This window comes from Amblyomma americanum, chromosome 5 (assembly GCF_052857255.1).
Source record: "Amblyomma americanum isolate KBUSLIRL-KWMA chromosome 5, ASM5285725v1, whole genome shotgun sequence".
NCBI classification, from domain to species: Eukaryota; Metazoa; Arthropoda; class Arachnida; order Ixodida; family Ixodidae; genus Amblyomma; species Amblyomma americanum.
Genome location: NC_135501.1, coordinates 108840081 through 108847309, shown reverse-complemented (window position 1 = coordinate 108847309; position 7229 = coordinate 108840081).

The window sequence follows — 7229 nt, the reverse complement described above, 5'->3', positions numbered from 1 at the left end:
GGCTAAGTAAACATGGCCTGCAGCACTCAGTATGTCTGCCTGGGGATGCTCTGCGTGTGTTCAGTCACCAGTCCCCAACAGATTCAATGAATTATGATACGGCAAACTAGCATTGCTGCAGCATTTTTGGTTTTCAGCAGAAGGTTATCGCGAAAGCCCTCGTGAAAATAAGTCGCTTGATAAAGGAACTGGCAATCAATACGCACCACGTTTTCTGAGTCTTTTCGATCGATGGTTCGAGATTTTGGGAATGACCAAAAGTACAATGATTTACGTGACAGTGGTGGCCAAACAGTTCGTGAGGAACTCTCATAGTCGTCTGCCCATTTTTCTTCGAGAAATAGAGTGCAAGACGCTAGAAAAAATGGCTCAGGCAGCAGACAACTTTCTCGAAGCCCAGCGGCAAAGAAACTTGTCTTCGTTCAAAGAATCGTTCGAGGTGGTCATTCCAAAATAGAATGATGTACCATCAAGTAGACAGTCAGGAAGGTGCCTCATTTTTAACCAACCGAGACAAAAGACTGCCGACTGTCGCTCTAAGTCAAAACAGTTTCATTGCGTTTACTGTCGGAAAACAGGGCATGAAGTAAGTTCCTGCTCAAGGAAAGACGAAAACCAGAACCAATCGTCCTGTTCTGTTCAACCAGCGAGTTTGGCGTCTAGAACTACGTTCAGGACATCAGATAGGCTTGAACCAGCTTAGGAGTAGGTGGTGGTAGTACAACACGTGCCTGTCCTAGAGGGAGAGCTCCGAGATCTACACGTACGTGTTTTACGGGACACGGGGAGCAATACAGTGGTTGTGCGGAGGGTCCTAGTTTTTAACTCAGCTCTCACTGGCTCAACATCTACGGTGTTCCTTACTGATGGCAGTAGTCTGGAAGTTCCCGAGGGTGAAGTCCATATCGCTTCCCGTTATTTCATTGGCACAGCCCTGGCAAAGTGCATAGAGACACCATTATACGATGCCATAATTGGAAAAATACCTGACGCCCCCATGAGCCGTCATATCCAGATAATAATTGGAAGAATTAGGAGGACGTTGCTAAATTATGTCTTCAAAAAGTCATTGACGAGGTCATCAGTGAAAGTGGTGAAGGCGAGGGCCCAAAGGTGGTGTTGGCTGGAAAGGAACTTTCTGGACGAATTAGGGAAAGTACTGCTTTAAGCGTTGGTCCCATTACGTTCACAAAGAAATGCTAGAAGCTGAGCAAAGAGATGATGAGTCGTGAAAGGCGTGTTGGTAGAAAATAGGGAAGGTGTTCCGTGGCAAACCTGGCACTTCGCACGCGTATTCTGTTGAAAAAGTTTTACAGTACCGCCTCTATCATCTCGCCTCTGGCAGAGAGGTTCGAAAGAGTATTTCTCAAGTCTTGCCAATCACAGGTGTTAAGGCTTCCCCACGGAATCCCGTTGGGAATGCATCAGGGCTTTAGGACGATTACTGATCGAGGTCTGGAAGAATTTAATGACCGGTAGGGCAGGAGGATATTAAGAGGTATGTCAGGTCGTGCGTCTCCTTTCAAAGGACGTGCCCGAAAGGCAAAGTAGGGAAAGCTCCATTGGGGCGCATACCTCTTATTGACACTCCTTTTGATCCTGTCGTTGTCGATACTGTTGGTCCACTGTCGCCCACATTGGTGAAAATGAATAGATATATTCTCACTCTCATCGATTTTGCCACAACGTATCCCGACGCCATGGCTCTGCCAAAGTTTGGACGCGGGACGCCAGTGCCTTCTTGGCGGCGAGTTGGCGGCCGATGGGTTTTCCGAAGAGGTCGCGGAGCTTCTGCTTACATATGTCCCATGAGTTCAAGTCATCTTCGTGGGTTTCCAACCACACTCTCGCGGTGCCGGTCAGGTAAAATATCACATTAGCGAACATAAGCGTTGGATCCCACCTGTTGTGCGTGCTGACGCGTTCGTAAAGGGCCAGCCAGTCGTCCACATCAACGTCGCCTGTGCCGCAGAACGTTCCTGGTTCGCGGTGGTGGGCGACGATGACCGCTGGCGGTGTTGACGGAGAGGGAGATGGCTCGGACTCGGTAGACATGTTGGCGAGACGGCGGCCACGACGGAGAGCCAGCTTGAGGTCGGGGATCGAATTTAGCAACCTCCACCAAATGATACGTGGCGGCTAGAAGCAGCAGTCGAAAGAGCTGAGGTAACCTGCTACGCAAGGAACCGATGACTTGGAGTAGACTCTCAGCACACAAGCGCGCACCTCAGCGTCGTCTTCGTCACCAACGACTTCGTCGTCCTCCCAGCGTCCGTAGCAATATATTCAGCAACCGTGGCTGAAGGTTTGGTAGAGATGTTCTCACGTATAGGTTCTTCGAGGGAGATCCTTTGTGACCAGGGCTTCTGTTTCACTTCCGAAATGATGATAGAGCTCCATGACCTTTTGGCGGTGAATGATCTCAGCACGACCCCGTACCTTTCAATGTGCAATGGGATGGTGGAGAAATTTAACTGAACACTCAAGCAGATGTTGCGGAAACACAGTCAGGAGCAGTTCAAAGCATGGGATCATTATACCGCTACGCTTCTGTTCGCATACAGAGAGGTGCGGCAGGCGAGTCTGGGGTTTTCTAAGCTGGAGTTGATATTTGGACATGTTTGAGTAACGCTCGCAGTCCTGAGAGAGCTCTGGACAAGAGAAGACCTGGGAGAAGACAAGAAGAGGACGTATGGTTACGTTATAGATTTAAGAGAACGTCTCGAGCAAACTGTGAGATCGGCAGATCAAAATCTGTTGCGTGCCCAACAGAATGAGAAGAGGTACTATGACAGGAACAGCAAGAAGCGGCCGGTAAGTGTTGGAGATCGTGCCCTCATTCTTGTGCCGAGCAGCCACAATAACTTTTAATGCAGTGGAAAGGTCCATTCGTAGTTGGTGGCATAAATAACGACGCAGATTATTTAATCGACTTGGGCCACACTAAGAAGCAGTTCCACATCAATATGCTTAAGTGATACGAAGAGCGTGCGCCCCAAGGTACCGGCCAGCTGTCATATTTCGTTGCAATCGGATAAGTTTACTCAGTCTCGGAACACGTTCGTGCTGTTTGCAGGAATCATTCGTAATGTCCCAGAGGTGATGCTCGAAGTACAGTTCTACTATCCGGTGTTTTCAATTGTTACCTCTATAAATGTAGCCTTGTAGTGCTTGTACGTAATTTCTTTCCTTCGTTCTCCGCCTATGGGTCCTCCATTTTATACATATTCATATTTATGGTACCGACATGTTAAAATTTGGTGTGCGATATTTTGTGCTCTTTTTATTTTGCATTTCGTTACATGTATAAGGCTTGACGTGTTCTTTCTGTGTTCGTCACTATGTTCCTCCATGTGTCACTGTGTAAAGTGCCTTGGGTGACTTCGACGGCGTCTAAATTGACAGTTTATCACACGAAGATTGCCGTTCGTCTATGAACGGCGTTTGTCTGCTTCCGATGTGAACATCCGAGTTCTGTGCACGGAGGGCACTTTCTTGTGCAAAAAAACTTTTTCGAATGGCAGGGTGTGTATATGTGAGGTGCACACCAAATGATCCTGGATTTTCGAACGCGGTGCGTCCACAGTGGTGCGTCGGACAGCGGAGCGCTGCGCGTGCCAGTCCAGCGTGGGGGGTGTGCGCGTGCGAAGGGTGCGTGCGAGGCGACGGCGACAAAAAGCGCTGCGAGCAACGAGGAGCGGAGAGCTGACGTGTCAGAAAACCGAGGTACTGAGGAAAACAACGCAGCGGAAATCGTGTCATTCAAGCGCGGAGGTGGCAGCCGCCGGACGTTGGGTCCGTGCTGCCGTGGCTTCCCTTGGATAACCGACGTAAGTCTCCTGCGTCCCTTTCAAGCTTGGAACTGGCAGCCGATAGATTGATGGGTCGTACTGTTTAAAGGCATCCTTTTATAGTCTGCTCTAAGCCTCTGGCGTTTCGGGCCGCCGTCGACGGGATCTGACTACGATTCTCCTGGTGCTGCCCAGTTGTTCTGTGTCTAGGCGGGAGACCAAAACGTCTCCCCGTGTTCTCCGCTCATACCAAAACCTGGCTCCCTTGCGCCGCTTTCTTCGACGCAACGCCAGCGACGAATCACACTACAGCCATCCAAGTTCTATCCTTTCTGCAAGCCATCCTCATTTCATTCGCGTCGCTCAGTACCTGGTGAACTCTTTTGCTTTAATTCTGCAGTGTTGTACGCGTATTGAGCGCGTTCCTTGTTTTTCGTTGCGTGTCGGTTCTTTTCCTTTCAACTAAAAATACGGCTTTGTTTTGTTTTGTTTGATCTCTTTGTTCTATTTTTCTTGTTCGAACCCGCACGCAATAGCGTTCCGCTTCAGAAAGCCGGGGATGCGCTATCAATTAGCGATACCCTCACGTCCAGACTACGCAATGAGGAACTACTATAGAGCTTGTGTACTAAACAGGTTGTACCAAATCAAAATACTGTATCAGCAAAATTGAGATCCTGGCATGCTACTTCGCAGATCCTCGCGCAGGCTTCGTCGCTATCAAGGAAAATGAAAGATGTTTATACCCAATGTCTCTCATTGATAAACATACAGTGAACACAAGCTCACCCAGGAAAACGTACCTCTCGCCACGTATGTCATGGCATAGCCGAGCTAAGTCACTGAAAATTTTCTTTTCAGCATTTTGATTTTTGAAAGCCTTTGATGCGGCGACACCAAGGCGGCTTCTATGAGCTCATTCAGGGTGTTGGAGACGGCTAGCCTTAAAAGGTTTTCCGTCGAAGTGTCCGGAGGAAGACATAGTGCAGTTTAGATCCCTTTTCTGATTATGATTTCAATTTTGTCCTTTTCAATTTTGGCAACTTTGAGATAAGAGAAAACGTATACCAAACGACTTATGACGAAAGCATGAACCATTCTCAAAAGATTGTTCTCCTTATTCCCCGCAAGCTTGCAAGAAATCCGCTTGAGTAGCCGTCATTTCTGTCTGGTACTCGCTTCAAGTCTCTTGATAGTTTGTGTGCTCTTATGTGCAGCCCTAGGACTCTAATACTGTACCGTAGTAATGGCCTTGCCTATCACTCGTAAAGCATTATCACAGCCCTTGCAAGTGGGCCTCTTCATTTCCTTTTTTGAGATAACTTAAAATCCCCGCCGCGGTGGCTCAGTGGTTAGGGCGCTCGACTACTGATCTGGAGTTCCCGGGTTCGAACACGACCGCGGCGGCTGCGTTTTTATGGAGGAAAAGCGCTGAGGCGCCCGTGTGCTGTGCGATGTCAGCGCACGTTAAAGATCCCCAGGTGGTCTAAATTATATCGGAGCCCTCCACTACGGCACCTATTCTTCCTTTCTTCTTTCACTCCCTCCTTTACCCCTTCCCATACGGCGCGGTTCAGGTGTCCAATAATAATAATAATTGGTTTTTTGGGGGGGAAAGGAAATGGCGCAGTATCTGTCTCATATATCGTTGGACACCTGAACCGCGCCGTAAGGGAAGGGATGAAGGAGGGAGTGAAAGAAGAAAGAGAAATAGGTGCCGTAGTGGAGGGCTCCGGCATAATTTCGACCACCTGGGGATCTTTAACGTGCACTGACATCGCACAGCACACGGGCGCCATAGCGTTTTTCCTCCATAAAAACGCAGCCGCCGCGGTCGGGTTCGAATCCGGGAACTCCGGATCAGTAGTCGAGCGCCCTAACCACTGAGCCACCGCGGCGGGGTTAGGCAATTTCAGCAATTCCACGTTTGAAGGAACTCATGTCGTGAGCGCACGTGAATGGACACGCGGATGTAAATCGCAAGCTGGTTTTGAGGAAAGGAAATGACGCAGTAGCTGTCGCACAAATCTCGGGGGCACCTAAATTCCGCCGTAACGAAAGGAAGAAAAGTGAGCGGTGCAAGTTCGGAGATGTAATCGTCGCAGACGCTCCCTCCGTGGACGCATGCACTGTTGCCGTCAGCCAGGTAGAAAGCATGATAGGGTGCAGCTCATGATGACGTCAGGTCGGCAGCACTCCAGTAGTATGCTGCTGGATTATCGAAGATGAGTCGCAATTTCCAGTCGTCCTTGCTGGTCTGAGCAGCATCTGTAAGGCAAGAAGTGGTTGTTCATGTTGACCTTCAAGGTTCTACCAAGCCGAATTCATTGGCTAAATGGTTACTTAAAGAAATGAAAAATTGGAAAGTACACTCAAGTTCCGCCTTGAGTGTATGACGCCATAGGGTAATGGGTTAATTCTCATATATACAGAAGGCCATTCTCTATATTCATCCATCCCTGGAAGTCCCTATACAGTCATAACACGTGGGAATCAAGTTGCGGTCGTAGTTCGTCGGCACAACGTTCTAGACAAACCCGATGCCATGAATACCAGTATAGCTTCCGCGCCGAACGAACGGGTAGCAATCCGGAAGCTTCGTGGTGAACGGGCCTTAGATGTGCGCTGTGTCCTTCGCCGCTCACCGCGTGATCTCCGCGTCCCCGCACGGCCCCACAGCGCAAGAACGAGGCCAGCGGGAAGCGCTGCCTTCGCGAGCTATCTGTTTAACCAATGGCCATAATGGGCTGTGCCGCACATTGCGAGGAGGAGTAGGGAAAGGTTTTAGTGGGCGCCACCTTATGCCGCTACGTGCGCGCCGAGCGAAGAGGAAAATTAACGGAAACGTACTTTGCTACTCTCAAAACTTTGACTTCTGTAATTTCCATGCTCATAATTACTAATATAAACCACTGCACATGCCACTAAAGGGCCCTTGTAAGACAACACACTATTCACAAGGCGCGCCTTTTCATTCCAGACAATCGAGCTGGCTTCTTGCAGTGGTTAGCGTGCTCGTCTCGCACGCCGGAGGCCCTGGCTTGATTCCCCAACTCGACTTGTTTCCTACTCGGTTTTATTTAAAAATGCCTCAGGATTTTTCGCCCACTGCCAACGCCGCCGACGACACCGGCTTTTCTACGACACGGGACTCTTAACGCTGTTGCGTTGAAAAATTAGATAAGGCAAGTTCAAATGTGTCAAAATGTTCGAAATTCAAAGCCAAAGCTTGATTAGGCTAAGTAAATTTAGAGCAAGTGATTGCTCAATTATTGAATTGAAACAGTCAAAAAACAAGTGAAAATGAGTTTAAATTTCTCAAGCTGCTTAGAATGGACAGCATAAGCCACTACGCGCTATCGCGACACACCGTTAATTGAGAGCTAAAGTGCCCTCTCCAATTTTTTGCGATTAGCTACACGTTTTTCATAGAATAGC